At 48.6% G+C, this 16,624-nt stretch overlaps 1 protein-coding gene across 5 annotated transcripts in view; it reads right to left on the bottom strand.

The window, feature by feature from the left end:
* Positions 1–16,624, bottom strand: part of RYK (receptor like tyrosine kinase) — a 1,376,634-nt gene that overhangs the window by 745,418 nt on the left and 614,592 nt on the right. The gene's annotated exons all lie outside the window — the stretch shown is intronic.

The raw sequence follows: 16,624 nt of genomic DNA, 5'->3' as shown, positions 1-16,624 counted from the left end.
GTGGGTGGGACGTGAGAATAGCTGCCTGCTGTCCCTGGATAACAACTGTTACGGTAAGTAACATTGCTTTATCCCAGGACAAGCAGGCAGGTATTCTCACTAGTGGGTGACCTCCAAGCTAACCTCAGTGGGATGGAGGGGGAGTTGGCGACTTAAGAGAATAAATTTTTCAATACTGTTTGGCCAAACTGTCCATCCCGTCTGGAGAGGGTATCCAGACAATAATGTGAGGTGAATGTGTGAACCGAGGACCAGGTGGCAGCCTTGCAAATTTCCTCGATTGGTGTTGATCTGAGGAATGCTACTGAGGCTGCCATTGCTCTGACCTTATGGGCTGTGACCTTACAAGGAAGTGATAATCCAGCCTGGGCATAGCAGAAAGAGATACAAGCCGCCATCCAATTAGAGATGGTGCGCTTTGATACGGGTCTTCCCAACTTGTTAGGATCGAAGGAGACAAAAAGTTGAGGAGTGGTTCTGTGTGGCTTGGTGCGATCCAGGTAGAAAGCCAAGGCACGTTTACAGTCTAGAGTGTGAAGGGCCGATTCTCCGTGGTGAGAATGAGGCTTAGGGAAGAATACTGGAAGTACAATGGATTGGTTGAGATGAAATTCGGAGACCACCTTAGGCAGGAATTTCGGGTGAGTGCGGAGGACCACCTTGTCATGATGGAATACTGTGAATGGTGGATCCGCCATCAATGCCTGGAGTTCGCTGACTCTGCGAGCGGACGTAAGGGCTACAAGGAAAAGCACTTTCCAGGTGAGATACTTAAGAGGGGCCCTGTTGAGTGGTTCAAACGGGGGCTTCATGAGATGGGAAAGGACTACATTGAGGTCCCAAACTACTGGGGGTGGTTTGAGAGGAGGGTTAACATGGAAGAGTCCTTTCATAAATCTGGCGACCACCGGATGGGCCGAGAGGGGTTTCCCTTGTAGGGGCTGGTGGAACGCCGCAATAGCGCTCAGGTGGACTCGTATGGATGTGGACTTGAGCCCAGATTGAGATAGGTGTAGGAGATAGTCCAGCACGGAGGATAAGGAAGCTCGCTGAGGTTCCTTTGACTTAGAAACACACCATGAGGAGAATCTGGTCCATTTCTGGGAGTAGCATTGTCGAGTGGCGGGCTTCCTGGAAGCTTCCAAGACCTCCCTCACTTCTTGTGAGAATTGGTGAGGGGTTACGTTGAGAGGAACCAAGCTGTCAGGTGGAGAGACTGCAGGTTGGGATGAAGTAGTGATCCTTGATGTTGAGTAAGTAGTGAAGGAAACACTGGAAGTGGTACTGGTTCCCTGCTGCTGAGTTGAAGTAGGAGTGAGAACCAAGGTTGTCTGGGCCACCGAGGAGCTATTAGAATCATGGTGGCCCGTTCGAGTTTCAGCTTGACCAGGGTCTTCTGGATCAGCGGGAATGGAGGGAACGCATATAGAAATCGTTTCCCCCAGTTCAGTAGAAAAGCATCTGCCTCGAGGCGATGAGGAGTGTAGATCCTGGAGCAAAACTGAGGCAGTTTGGAGTTGTGGGGAGCCGCAAAGAGGTCTATCTGAGGCGTCCCCCATTGCGTGAAGATTTGGTGAAGGGGTCTGGAATGGAGAGTCCATTCGTGCGGTTGTAGCAGACGGCTTAGTTTGTCTGCTAAGACGTTGTTCTCCCCTTGGATGTATACTGCTCTGAGTAGGGCGTTGTGGCGCACCGCCCAGTCCCAGACTCGTAGAGCTTCCTGGCAAAGGAGGGCCGAGCCCGTGCCTCCTTGCTTGTTGATATAATACATGGCGGCCTGATTGTCTGTGCGAATGAGGATTACCATGTCGTGAAGTAGGTGTTGGAAAGCTTGGAGCGCATTGAAGATGGCTCTGAGTTCCAGTAGATTGATTTGGTGTAGTCTTTCCGCACTGGTCCAGAATCCTTGGGTGCGGAGACCCTCCAGGTGGGCCCCCCATGCATAATTCGACGAATCGGTTGTGAGAACTTTCTGATGGGGGGGAAGAGTGCATCAGCAAACCTATGGATAGATTCGAAGAGGTCATCCACCAAAGTAGAGACTGCCGAAGAGCAGGTGTGACTAAGATGCGTTTGGATAGTGGATCGGACGTCTGATTCCACTGTGATGCCAGGGTCCACTGGGGGATCCTGAGGTGGAGTCTGGCAAAGGGTGTCACATGTACTGTGGAGGCCATATGGCCCAGGAGCACCATCAGTTGTCTCGCCGGTAGGGTTTGGCGAGTAGACACCGACTGGCAGAGATGAAGAAGAGACTCCATGCGTTGCAGAGGCAGGAATGCTCGGAGTCGGGTGGTGTCCAGGACCGCTCCGATGAAGGGGAGGGACTGGGTGGGTTGTAGATGAGACTTGGAGAAGTTGATCTCGAAGCCCAAATTCTGGAGGAAGTAGGTTGTAGCCAAGGCCGCCGAAGTGACCTCTGGGGCTGACGGGGCCTTGATGAGCCAGTCGTCGAGGTATGGGAACACCTGTAGACCCCTGTCCCGGAGTGCTGCGGCCACTACCACCAGGCACTTTGTGAAGACTCTGGGGGACGAAGATAGGCCGAATGGTAGCACTCGATACTGTAGGTGCAGATTTCCCACCCGAAATCTGAGGAACTTTCGGGAGGCCGGGTGAATGGGGATGTGAGTGTAGGCCTCCTTGAGATCCAGGGAGCATAACCAGTCGTTCTGCTCGAGGAGGGGGTATAGAGAAGCCAAAGTCAACATGCGAAACTTCTCTTTGACCAGGAACTTGTTGAGGGCCCGAAGGTCTAAAATGGGTCGCAGGTCGCCCGTTTTCTTCGGGACGAGGAAGTACCGGGAGTAAAACCCTCGGTTCAATTGGTCTGACGGGACCGGCTCAACAGCCCGAAGCTGAAGTAAGGTTTGGACTTCCTGAAGGAGAAGGGCGGTCTGCGTCGAGCTTGAAGGATACTCTCTTGGAGGATGGTCCGGGGGGACCCGGTGGAATTGAAGAGAGTATCCTTCTCTTATGATGGTGAGGACCCATAGGTCCGTGGTTATGGCCTCCCATCGATGGTAAAAAAGATGGAGGCGGCCCCCTATGGGAGAGGCCGAGGTTATGCTCCCGGGAGGGGCGTCAAAAGGGCTGGGGAGCCTTAGGTACAGCCGGTGGCTGAGGTTTTTGCTGAGACTTCTGGGGAGGTTGTCTCTTCGCAGGCTGTCTCGCAGCAGGCGTTTGTCTGGGCATGTAACGCCGCTGGTAAATCAGGGGTGGCCTGGAAGGTCGAGACTGTTGAGGTTTGGGTTTGGGCCGCAGGATGGATTGAAAGGATTTTTCATGATCCGACAGCTTCTTGGTAACAGTTTCGATAGACTCATCGAACAGGTCGGCTCCAGCACATGGTACGTTGGCGAGTCTGTCCTGTAGGTTGGGATCCATATCGATTGTACGGAGCCATGCCAGGCGACGCATAGCTACCGCGCTTGCGGCGGCGCGTGCCGAGAGTTCGAATGCATCGAAGGAGGATTGCATCAGCTGGAGGCGTAATTGGGAGAGGGAGGCTACCACTTCCTCGAACTCGAATCGAGCTTGGTTGTCTATGAAAGGAGTGAACTTGCGGAGCACCGGCAAGAAGAACTCCAGATAGGAAGAGAAAAAAAAATTGTAGTTTAGCACCCGTGACGCCATCATGGAGTTTTGGTAGAATTTTCTACCAAATTTGTCCATCGTTCTCCCCTCTCGGCCCGGCGGTACAGAGGCGTAGACCTGGGAGGGATGAGAGCGTTTAAGGGAGGACTCGACCAGTAGGGATTGGTGGGAGAGTTGAGGGCCCTCGAACCCTTTATGGTGCACGATGCGGTATCGAGCATCGAGTTTGCTGGGGATCGCCGGTATGGAATACGGTGTTTCGAAGCACTGCATGAAGGTCTGGTCCAGTAATTTATGCAAGGGGAGCCGAAGCGACTCCGTTGGAGGGTTAGGTAAATGCATGGTGTCCAGATACTCTTTGGAGTATCGGGAGCCCGTGTCAAGGGTCACATCCAGATCATCCGCCATTTGTCGGAGGAATGATGAGAAGGACAATTGTTCCGCCAGCGTCGGTCTGTGGGACGGGCTGGAGGAGGAGGAGGCCTCCAGGTCCGTGGACATCGGGGAGTGACAAGGAGAATCGGGCACCGATGTCTCCTCGTACTCCGGGCCCCCCGGAGGGGACACCTCTGATGAGGAGTATCCCCTACGTTGCAGTTTTATCTGCGGTGACACCTCCAAATGGCGTGAGGAGTGCCAGGATGAGTGTCTCGATCGGTGCCCGTCTCGGTGGCGGGACGGGGATCGGGATCGTCTGTGCATCGCATGGTCTCCCGAGGCCCCCAAGTGGATAGGGCTGGAAGCGGTGGATCGCAACTGGGTTTGCGATGCGGGTTCTTGCGATGCTACCCAAGTCTGGTAAGGAGTACGGAAGAACTCTTCCTGACTATGCCCAGGGCTTCGAGTATCGATCGGAGGTCTGGTCCCATGTTGGCGCGGAGGCGTAATGGGTTCTAATGGCGGCATATCGGTAAGCGAGGCTTGCCGCGTGGGCATCGCCGCCCTCCCTCGTTCGTCCTCGTCGGTTGTCGAGGTCGAACGGTGTGGGGGAGGGGGCGGACCGCCCCTTTGGACCGGTACCGGGAGGTCACCCTGTATGGCAGCGATGAGCCCGGGTCCGATGGTCTGCATGAGCTCAACGAATTGAGCTTCCAGCACGGACCGTAGCGAAGCCGATAAGGAGGGATCCGCACCGAAAGGGGGTCCTCCTGCACGGACATCGCGCTTCTTCGAGGCCGAGTGCTTCTGCTTAGTAGCTTTCGGCACTTTGATGACCATTGGTGGCACTGTGGAAGGAAGAGGTACCTGAACCGAGGAGACCGGGGCAGGCACCGACGTCGAGCTCGTGGATGGTGTCGGGGTGAGCGATGCCGGTTTCACCACACTCGATGCAGGAGGGGTCGATGCCGGTTTCGCCCGAACCGGGGAGGTATCAGATGAAGTGGAGGCTGAGGGATCCTTAGCTGCGTCCATCTTGAACATCGATTCCCACAATAGGCAACGCCGCTTGAATGAGCGTGCCGTAAGGGTAGAGCAAGGCCTGCACGATTTCGGGATGTGGTCAGGGCCCAAACACTGCAAACAGCGCCAGTGAGGGTCCGTGAGTGAAATCGCGCGTTGGCACTTGCTGCACTTTTTAAACCCGGTGATTGGCCGGGACATAGGCCGGAAAATCTCCGCCGCGAGGTCGAAGCCAGTGGGCCTGAGCCACGTGGCCGGCCCGTTCGACCCGCCGGAGGAAATAATCTTCTTTTTTTTTTTTTTTTTTTTTTACTGAAAAAGAAAAGAACTGTTAACTGTAATTAAAAGAAAGCGAAAACGCGGACAAGGAAGGCAAATTTAACTGAATTCAGCTAGCGCATGATGAAGTTGAACTTCTCAGCTCCGCGGAAAAGAAAGAACTGAGGAGACACGCCCGGATCTCCGGGTAGGAAGGCACCGGCGCATGCGCGGTGCGGGCATCTAGAAACTTTAAGTTTCTACAAGCAACACGTGCTTGTGAGACGTCCGTACCGGGGCTCTGTCTGATGACATCACCCACTAGTGAGAATACCTGCCTGCTTGTCCTGGGATAAACCTAATTTCAGCAGCAGAGCAGCCTGCAGAGAGGATCGTCAGTGCTAGTGATCTTTGCAGGCCGTCATAGGCCTTCGGAGCTGTCTTCCCTCTGCCGCTGTCCCGACCCTCCTCTGACATCAGAGGCAAGATCGCGGCAGAGGAAACAGCTCCAGAGGCCGATAGCAATCTGCAAAGATCGCTAAAGCACCAGCGATCCTCTCTGCAGGCTGCTCTGCTGCCGGAATTAGGTAAATGGATGCGCGGGAGGCCAGGGGGAAGCCAAACAACAGCACTTCCCAACTGATCATCCCCCTTCGCCCTCTAAAATAGGAGCAGCAGTGGCCGGCCAGCAATAGGCAGCACTGCCGTTCCAGCTATAGGGGATGAGGGGGGAGGGTCAGTCACCAAATCAGGATGCCAATTTTATTTTGTTGTTTTAAATCGGTTCAAATCAATTCACCTGAAGTGAATCGGGCCGAATTGTGAATCGGGCAGCACTACTAACTACACATACAGCCATAAACCTGAAAACACATGTTCTAGACATCAATACGTTTATAACTATTATTTATATCCCACATTTACCTAAGCTGGAGCATAATAAAAACAAATATATATAAAACAAGAACCATAAAACAGAGAGTATCCAAATAAAACACAAAAGTACAGCCAAAGAAGCAACTACAATAAAAGTCCAAATGTGCAAGCTTATCCAAGAACTGTTCCATATGCTACCATAAACAAATGATATTTTAATGCTTTTTTTTTTTAAAGACTAAGAAATCTTTAAAAACCACAATGACATGGGAAAACAATTCCACTCCCTTGGTGTGGTGATCAAAAAGATACTATGACTAGCCTCTTCCAATGAGAAAGACTAAGTCAGAAAGATTTCCTTTCTTTACAACAAGATACAATTAAATTGTGTGCTACAATCCTCTTGGCATATCCCTGTAAATGCCTGATAAGGTACTTGGGAATCAAATATACCTTTTTTCCCCCCGGAACAACTTAAGGAATTTCAGGATGTCAAGAAAATCATCAAGGACTGATTAGGAAGGGTTTTTGATTATTATTACCAGCTGTCTTCATATTAGGCTTTTTCTTTAAAATTATTACCTTAACTGTCTTCAAATTTAAAAGTTGACTCTCTCTCTGCGTGGTGGTTTAAAAAAGGATATGACTTTTTCTTTATTAGGGAGGATGTTTTCTCTCCCTTATTTTTTGTTTTTCTTTCCTGTTTTTCTATAGCAAGATATATTCTCGTGATGTTATGTGAAACTTTATAAATAAATATTTTTTTTTAAAAAAGAGAAAGGCTAAGTCAGGTACTACTAACACAGTAAATTGGTGATAGAGTGTGCGTGCTGCATGGACTGGGAGGTATTTGGGAAAGGAGGGGAAGAGATGCTGGCTGGGAGGGGGTGTGGGGAAGGAGGGAACAAATGATCCACAGGCTAGGAAATGAGAAAGGAATGAAAGCAAGATGGAAGAGATTGCTTTCGGGGACGAATTGGATTCCAGCGGGGATGGATAGGGACAGGCTGGATTCCACTGGGATGGACAGGGACAGGTTGGATTCCAGTGGGGATGGACGGGGATGAGTTTGATTTCTGCTCCTACACAACTCTCTAATCCAGAGAATCCACAACCTCCCCCTGTGCTACAGAAGCAATGACCGAGCACACTGCTTCAATGCAGAACTGAGGCACTCTTAGAGCAACATTGATAATTTTGAGATCCAGGATAGGTCTCAACTCCTCCGAGTCTTTCTTGGGCACAATGAATCATTTAAGAACATAAGAACATAAGAAGTTGCCTCCGCTGGGTCAGACCAGAGGTTCATCCCGCCCAGCGATCCACTCCCGCGGTGGCCCATCACGCCTATCACCTGTTGCAGTGGTCTCTGACTATTCCTATAACCTACCTCTACTCCTATCTGTACCCCTCAATTCCCTTATCTTCTAGGAACCTATCCAAACCTTCTTTGAAGCCCTGTAACGTGCTCAGGCCTATCACAGCCTCCGAAAGCGCGTTCCATGTGTCCACCACCCTCTGGGTAAAAAAGAACTTCCTAGCGTTTGTTCTAAACCTGCCCTCTTTTAATTTCTCTGAGTGCCCCCTTATACTTGTGGTTCCCCACAGTGTGAAGAATCTGTCCCTGTCTACCTTTTCTATGCCCTTCAGGATTTTGAAGGTTTCTATTATGTCTCCTCTAAGTCTCCGCTTTTCCAGGGAGAATAGCCCCAGCTTTTTCAACCTGTCAGCATATGAGAAGTTTTCCATACCCTTTATCAGTTTAGTCGCTCTTCTCTGGACTCCCTCAAGTACTGCCATGTCCTTCTTGAGGTACGACGACCAGTACTGGACACAGCATTCCAGATGTGGGCGCACCATTGCACGATACAGTGGCATGATGACTTCCTTCGTCCTGGTCGTGATACCCTTCTTAATGATACCCAACATTTTGTTTGCTTTCCTGTGGCTGTCGCGCACTGTGCCTTCAATGTTGTGTCCACCAACACCCCCAGGTCTCTTTCAAGGTTACTTACCCCTAGCAGTGATCCCCCCATTTTGTAACTGAACATCGGGTTCTTTTTCCCTACATGCATGACCTTGCATTTCTCTATGTTAAAGCTCATTTGCCACTTTTTTGCCCACTCTTCCAGTATCATTAGGTCCCTTTGCAGGTCTTCGCAGTCTTCCGCGGTTCTAACCCTGCTGCAGAGTTTGGTGTCATCCGCAAATTTGATTACCTCACATTTTGTTCCCGCCTCCAGGTCGTTAATAAATATATTGAACAGGAGCAGTCCCCAGCATCGACCCCTGTGGAACTCCGCTCGTGACCCATAGCCAGTCTGAGTAGTGGCCCTTTACTCCAACCCTCTGTTTCCTGCCTGCCAGCCAGTTTTGGTGGACATCCCCTTGCACCCCGTGGTCTCAAACTCACAGCCCAGGAGCCACATGCGGTCTGCCAGGTACTATTTTGAGGCCCTCGGTATGTTTATCATAATCACAAAAGTAAAATAAAACAGTTTCTTGATCATATGTCTCTAGCTATAAATTAAAATATTATTATTAAGACTTAGTCAAAAGGAAAGATTTATGTTCTTATAAAGAGTTTTACCTTATGCAAAATTGTCATTTCTTTAATAAGACATTAACTATATTTTTTCTGAGGCCCTCCAAGTACCTACAAATCCAAAATGTGGCCCTGCAAAGGGTTTGAGTTTAAGACCACTGCTTTAGAACTACCCTGCCCTCACTGCTCTACCGAAGAATCTACCTTAGGCAAAACAGAAACTACTTGAAATTCTTGAGCCATAGGATACAACTTAGTCATGGTCTTTGTTACCCAAACAGGCCTTCCAAAACATCTCACTGCAATGTCAAACATGGCGACAGTGGCGTACCAAGGGGGGGGGGGGGGTCCGCCCCGGGTGCATGCTCCAAGGGGGTGCACAGCTGGCTGGATCCGGAACCTCCCGCACTTCAGCGCGGATGCCCTACTTAGAGCAGAGTCGGCAGCCGCGCTGAAGTGAAGAAGGTCCCGCGATGAATGGGAAGAGGTAAGTGACGTTGGGGGGGGGGGGTGAGGGAGGGGGACCGGCAGCCGCAGTCATCACGGGATCTTGCCGCAACTAACTGCTTCTGCCAGCCCAGCCCCTTTCGACGTCACTTACCTCTTCCATCGGAGCAGAAGCAGTAATGGCGGGATCTTTGGCACGGAGAAAGAAAGGAGGTCAGGGTGCTATGGAAACATGGTAAAGGGTGACAAAGGGGGGGGTCAGGGTGCTATGGAAACATGGTAAAGGGTGACAAAGGGGGGGTCAGGGTGCTATGGAAACATGGTAAAGGGTGACAAAAGGGGGTCAGGGTGCTATGGAAACATGGTAAAGGGTGGCAAAGGGGGGTCAGGGTGCTATGGAAACATGGTAAAGGGTGGCAAAGGGGGGTCAGGGTGATATGGAATCACGCTGAAGGGTGACAAAGGGGGTCAGGGTGATATGGAATCACGCTGAAGGGTGACAAAGGGGGGTCAAGGTGATATGGAATCACGCTGATGGGTGACAAAGGGGGGTCAGGGTGGTATGGATGCGTGGTGGAGGGAGAGAAAGGGGCAGATGCTGAAGGAATTGCAGGGAAAGAGACATAAGAGGGAACGATACTGCATGGAATTGGGTTGTAGAGAGCGAAAGGGGGCAGATGCTGATGGAAGTGGGGGGAAGAGAGAAAAGGGGCAGATGATGGAAATGGGGGGAAGAGAGAAGAGGGACAAATGATGGAAGTGGGAAGAGAGAAGGGGCAGATGATGGAAGTGGGAAGAGAGAAGGGGCAGATGATGGAAGTGGGAAGAGAGAAGAGGGCAGTATGATGGAAGGAGGGGATAAATAAAAGGAGGGCATATGATGGCGGAAAAGGATTGAGTTAGGGAAATACTGGAGAGGGTGAGGGAAAGAGGTGGCGAGCTGTAGGTAGACAGTAAAAAAGGAAATTGATGAGAGGGTAGTAAGAACGTAATCTAGATGGATGCAGAAAATAAATTGAAAAGGAAATGAGGGAAGAAAGGGATTGCAAAAGAGAGGTGTGGGAGAGGGAAGGAGTGGAGAGAGATGCCAGACCAATGGGGGTGAATGGAGAGATGGAAGGGGGAGTCATACAGTTTCTGGAAGGGGCATTGAAGGAGAGAAGATGCCATATAGGGGCAGAGAGATGGCAGACAGTGGATGGAAGGAAGAGAGTAACAAGAATGAGGAAAGCAGAAACCAGAGAAGACAAAGGTAGAAAAAATTTTTATATTTATTTATTGCTTTAGGAGACATGTGTCACTGTTTCTGTGGTGTTGCATTGTATGCAGAGTCCAGCTTCTTGATGGTTCAATTTAACCTTTGTCTTTGTATTTCTATTTTATCCCTCCTTTTACAAAACTGTGGAGCGTTTTTTAGCGCCAGCCGTGGTGGTAGCAGCTCTGATACCCAGAATTCTATGAGCGTCAGAGCTGTTATCACTGTGGCTAAAATCCACACTACAGTTTTGTAAAAGGGGGAGGGGTTAGTTTGTGATGACATATTCCTTACTAGGCGAAGGTGTTTTCTGTGTTCTGTGTGTTCGAAAGACATGGTTTTCTGTTAGGATTGACGGTGTAGGATTGATCTGTGCTGGTCTGGCTTGTTTAGTTTTACAATGGGTGTATTGATGTACTGCTCACTGCAATATGTAAGATGCTGCCTTTTCCTAGGTACTCATGTGTGATGTGTGGATTGTTACTAAAAATCATGTTTTTCGACAGATGGGGGGGTGCCAAAAAATGATGTCACATATGCTAGGTACGCCACTGCATGGCGATGTCCAGATAAGAAGGAAAGCAAGTAGACTCTGGTTTAGCACTGCTCACAGCTGTTTTCTGGGGCGAATCTAATGTTAGTAGCTGCAAAGATTCTGTAATTACTTCCTGTAAGGCCACCGGCTTAAAAAGGTGGCATACGCTGGGTCCTCCCCTTGATACAGGGTCATTAAAGACTTCTGATCTGGTGACCTCTTCGCTTTAACTGAACATAAGGCTCTAGAGACTGTGCAGCTCTGAGAGGCTATACTGCCTGAAAGGGAAAAGAAAACCCCCTGAGAAATTGAAGTGGAACCCATAAAGGCTTCAAATATCAACTGGACAAAAACAAGGTTATAAAGCAGGTGGGGGGAGGGAGACATGCACTAACCACCCCCCTTGCCCCTGCACACTCAACAATGGTCCTGTGCTTCACCCAAAATGGCAAATTGCTGTTTGATGGGTCAAACAAAAGAGAACCCTATGACCCAGAGGTCCTAGACTGGTCAGAAGGGGCTGCCTGCATAGAACAAGACCCCCCTACCCCCTTCATGAGCCCTTCTGCATGTAGTACATGGACACTCCTCAGATGGCCATCTTGCATCAATCTGGCTCATTCCCCATACCAAATACCCTGAGGAGTCCGTATAAATTGATTTTGAGCAAAATCGGGACAGTTGTATGAGGGAGCCAAAAAATGGCATAGGGGAGCAAAATAAAAACACCACAATCATATGGAAGGATTTTTTGGAGCTGAGGAACCTAAATACTGGTCCCAGAAGCCCTCAAAACTGATAATTAAAAACCTTCCCTCCCGCAATTTGTCCCATAGACAGTAACAGGCTCAGTATTCACAGTGTAGTTGGTGCTGTTCCTCCCTCAGTCCTCAGACAAGCTGGACAGTGGTGGAGGCTTAATGCCTCAAACAAGCATACAAAAGGAACCTGCTTATGTCTTCTGACTGCCACTCAAGACTGTGCAAGAGCCTGATCCCTGGACCCCATAGCTCCTCACTTCTCTTTGGGGGGGGGGGGGGAATGCAGCATGCGGCTGGCACCTAATAAAGCCCTAGGGACCAATCAGGCTGCACTCAGCCCCAAGCACATACAAGGGGCAAGCTGCACTACAAAGGGAACGGTTCCTGAGGCTGGCTGGCTAGACAGGTGCTCTGAATCAAGGTGGCCCTCTCAGCTACTGATACTAACCAAGAATGTTCGTGTCTGAGGCAGAGCTGCTTCAGGAAACATACGCTGCTCTAAGGCACTAGAAAGCCTCCCAAGTGATTAAAAAAAAAAAAAAATACTGAAAATAAAAACTGAAGAACAGAGCAGAGAAAAATTACAACTTTGACATGCATGTAGAAGGAAAAACTGGGGATCACAAAACAGTGCCAGAAGAGGCGGAGCCAAAAAATATAGATGAATCCTTCTACACCACTTGCAAATAGGGATATATAACCCACTGGTCAAGACTGCCTTTTACACTAGAGAACGGGTTAGGAAAGTTCCAGAAATGGACATGTATGCACCAGTTACATATGTTAGGAGTAAGGGGAGGAAAGGTCTAGTCCATGCCCAGAAGAAGAAGCAACGAAGCACACAGACCTACGACTGGAGCGAAAACTGAAGAACGGAAAGTCTGCAATCCTAGTAGGAGACTCAATCCTAAGGCAAGTAGACAGTCACATAGCAGGTGGGAGAGAGGATCGACTGGTGACCTGCCTCCCAGGAGTGAGAACAAAGGACATCGCTGACAAAATCGGAACTATCCTAGACGGAGCAGAGATGGAAGACACTACAGTAATGATACACATCGGGACAAATGATGTCAGCAGGAGTGACTACAGTAGAAGTGCACTGATAGAATAGTTCAAGATTTTGGGAAGGAAGTTGAAGATGAAGACTCAGAAGATTGCATTTTTGGAGATCCTACCAGTACCAAGGGCAGATGAGAAGAGGCAGACGGAACTACAATCAATAAATGCATGGATAAGAAGATGGTGCGAGGAAGAGGGGTTCCACTTTGTGAGGAACTGGACAACGTTTTGGAACAAGAGCAAGCTCTTCAGGAGAGATGGACTGCACCTGAGCACCGTGGAAACTAGACTTCTAGCAAACAAACACAACTCTCAGATAATTGATCAGGGTCTACCACTCCTCCATCCCTATTAATGTTTATCTTCTGTGGTCCCACTCCTGGAACTTCAGCCATTAACACAGAACAGAAATATTTCTTAAGCAACTCAGCCTTTTCTTTATCAGCTTCTACAAATTTCTTCCCTTCACCCTTGAATCTCATAATGCCACTTTTACACTTCTTCCTATCACTAATATATCTAAAAAATATTGTTTCCCATTTTACCATGCCAGCTATATTTTCTTCCATTTCCATCTTTGCTTTCCTGATTACATGACCAGCCTCTCTTAAATTTTCCAGACATTTTTGCCTGTTTTTTTTTTTTCTTTCCATGATCTTTTGTACTTTATGAAAGCTAACCTCTTATTACATACCTTCTCAGCTACTACTTTTGAGAACCAAAGCGGACTACTTTTACTTACTTGCCTCACAAAAAGGTTTGTCGCTCTTACAATAACTCCTTTCAGTTTTGTCTGCTGCATTCCCACTCCTTCCAGACGTTCCCATTCAGATAATTCCTTGACATAATCACACAGTTAGTTTTTTAAAAGTCTAGAACCATTGCTTTTGAATGAGCTCTCTCTATGCCCATCTTAATATTAAACCATACCATGCAGTGATCACTGGATGCTAGATTATCACCCACTGAAACATCAGAAACACTTTCCCTGTTTGTAAGCATTAAGTGCAGTATGACCCCTTCCTGCATGGGTTCCATTACCAACTGCTGGAACAGTTCTCCTTGTGGAGAATCCAATATCTCCCTACTTATAGAAAACCCTGAAAGCACAGTTACTTACCATAACAGTTGCTATCCAGGGATAGCAGGCAAATATTCTCACATATGGGTGACATCAACCACGGAGCCCCGATGCACTCAGCCTCACAAGCATACTTGCTTGTAGAAACTTCAGAAGTTTTGAATCAGCCGCACCGCACATGTTCCTTCCCGCCTAGCACAGGGCGAGTTTCCTCAGTTCAGATAGCTAGCAGAGAAGCCAACTAGGGGAGGTGGGTGGGTTGTGAGAATAGCTACCTGCTGTCCCTGGATAACAACAGTTACAGTAAGTAACTGTGCTTTATCCCAGGACAAGCATATGGGTGACTTCGAAGCTAACTAGAATGGGATGGTGGGAGTGTTGGCAACTTAGGAGAATAAATTTTGTAATACTCTCTGGCCAAAATGGCCAGCCCGTCTGGAGAAAACATCCAGACAATAGTGAGAGGTGAAATTATACACCGAGGACCAGGTGGCAGCTTTGCAAATTTACTCAATAGGAGTGGATCTGAGGAAAGCTACTGAATCTGCCATGGCTCTGACTTTGTGGGCTATGACTCGTCTCGGTAGATGTAGTCCAGGCTGGACATAGCAGAAAGATATACAAGCAGCCATCCTGTTAGAGATGGTACTCTTAGAAATTGGATTTGTCAACTTGTTTGGATCGGAGACAAAAAGTTGAGGAGCAGTTCTGTGTGGTTTGGTGCGTTCCAAGTAGAAGGCCAAAGCACATTTACAGTCCAGAGTATGAAGAATTGATTCTCCAGGATGAGAATGAGGATTTAGGAAAAAAAACTGGAAGAACAATTGATTGGTTGAGATGAAATTCTGAAACCACTTTATGTAAGAATTTAGGATGAGTACGAAGGATCACCTTGTCATGATGGAAAACTGTGAAATGTGGATCAGCAACTAAAGCTTGCAGCTCACTGACAGTCCATTTTTGGTGGTAGCATTGTCAAATGGTAGACTTTTTAGAAGTCTCTAAAATTTTTCTTATAGCTTGAGAAAATTGAAGAGGAGTTATGTTGAGAGGTACCAAGCTGTCAGGTGCAGAGACTGCAGGATTGGGATGAAGCAGAGATCTTTGACTCTGTGTAAGCAGAGATGGAAAAACTGGTAGAGGGAATTGCTCCCTGCTGCTGAGTCGAATTAGAAGTGAATACCAAGGTTGTCTCGGCCACTGAGGAGCTATCAGAATCATGGTAGCATGATTGTTCTTCAACTTAACTAAAGTCTTGAGAATCAGATGGAATGGAGGAAATGCATACAGGAAGAGATTTGTCCATTCCAGTAGAAAAGCATCTGCCTCAAGGCGATGAGAATATATCCTGGAGCAGAACTGAGGCAGTTTGTGGTTGTGGAGAGATGCAAAGAGATCTATCTGAGGAATTCCCCACTGAGAAAAAATGCGATGAAGAGGTGAGGAATTGAGTGTCCATTCGTCAGGTTGCAGAAGACGACTCAATTTGTCAGCCAAACAGTTTTTCACCCCTTGGATGTAGACAGCTTTCAGGAAGGTGTTGTGGAGGATTGCCCAGTCCTAAACCTTCAGAGCTTCTTGACAAAGGGAGGGAGATCCCATTCCTCCCTGTTTGTTGACATAGTACATGGTGACTTAGTTGTCCATCCAAATGAGGACTACCTGGTCATGAAGAAGATGCTGAAAAGCTTTGAGAGCATTGAAGAGCGCTCTGAGTTCCAACAGATTAATGTGACACTAACGATCCGTGCTGGACCAGTGGCCTTGAGTACGGAGACCATTGAGATGAGCCTCCCAAACGTAGGTCGAGGAATCTGTCGTGAGGACCTTATGATGAGGGGCATTTGAAACAGCAAGCCTCTGGAGAGATCGGAAGAGAGCAGCCAACAGCGGAGAGACTGTCTCAACGAAGGAGTGAGTGTAATGTGTCGAGAGAGTGGTTCGCAAGCCTGCGTCCACTGAGATGCCAGGGTCCACTGAGGAATTCTGAGGTGAAGTCTGGCAAAAGGAGTCATGTGCACTGTGGAGGCCATGTGACCTAGGAGAACCATCATTTGTCTCGCTAAGAATGAAGAGCAGGAAGACACTGAATGACAGAGTTGAAGATCACCCAGAAATTGTTGAGGAAGGAATGCTCTGAGTTGGATAGTGTCCAGAACAGCTCTGATGAACTGTAGATTCTGAGAGGGCTGAAGTTGGGATTTGGGAAGTTGATTTACAATCTCAAGCTTTGTAGGAACCATGTAGTCCATTGAGTCGCTACAATAACTCCCTGAGATGTTGAATCTTTGATGAGCCAGTTGTCTAGGTAGGGAAACATCTGAAGACTATGGTTCCTTAGAGCTGCTGCTACCACCACCAAGCACTTGGTGAACACTCTGGGAGATGATGCCAGGTCAAAGGTTAGCACCCTGTATTGGTAATGCAGATTCCGCACCCAAAATCTGAGGTACTGACAGGAGGTCGGATGAATGGGGATGTGAGTAAAAGCCTCCTTGAGATCTAGAGAACATAACCAATCATTCTGATCTAGAAGGGGGGGTAAAGGGATGCCTACAACATGCAAAATTTTTCTTAACATCAGAACATAAGCAATGCCTCCACTGGGTCAGATCTGAGATCCATCGTGCCCAGCAGTCCGCTCACACGGTGGCCCAACAGGTCCAGGACCTGTGCAGTAATCCTCTATCTATAGCCCTCTATCCCTTTTTCAAGCAGGAAATTATCCAATCCTTTCTTGAACCCCAGTACCGTACTCTGTCCTATTACGCCCTCTGGAAGCGCTTTCCAGGTGTCCACCACACGTTGG

Source organism: Geotrypetes seraphini, chromosome 9, assembly GCF_902459505.1.
Source record: "Geotrypetes seraphini chromosome 9, aGeoSer1.1, whole genome shotgun sequence".
In the NCBI taxonomy this organism is placed as follows: Eukaryota; Metazoa; Chordata; class Amphibia; order Gymnophiona; family Dermophiidae; genus Geotrypetes; species Geotrypetes seraphini.
The sequence above is the reverse complement of the archived record's forward strand: the minus strand, read 5'-3'. Positions and strand labels throughout refer to the sequence as shown.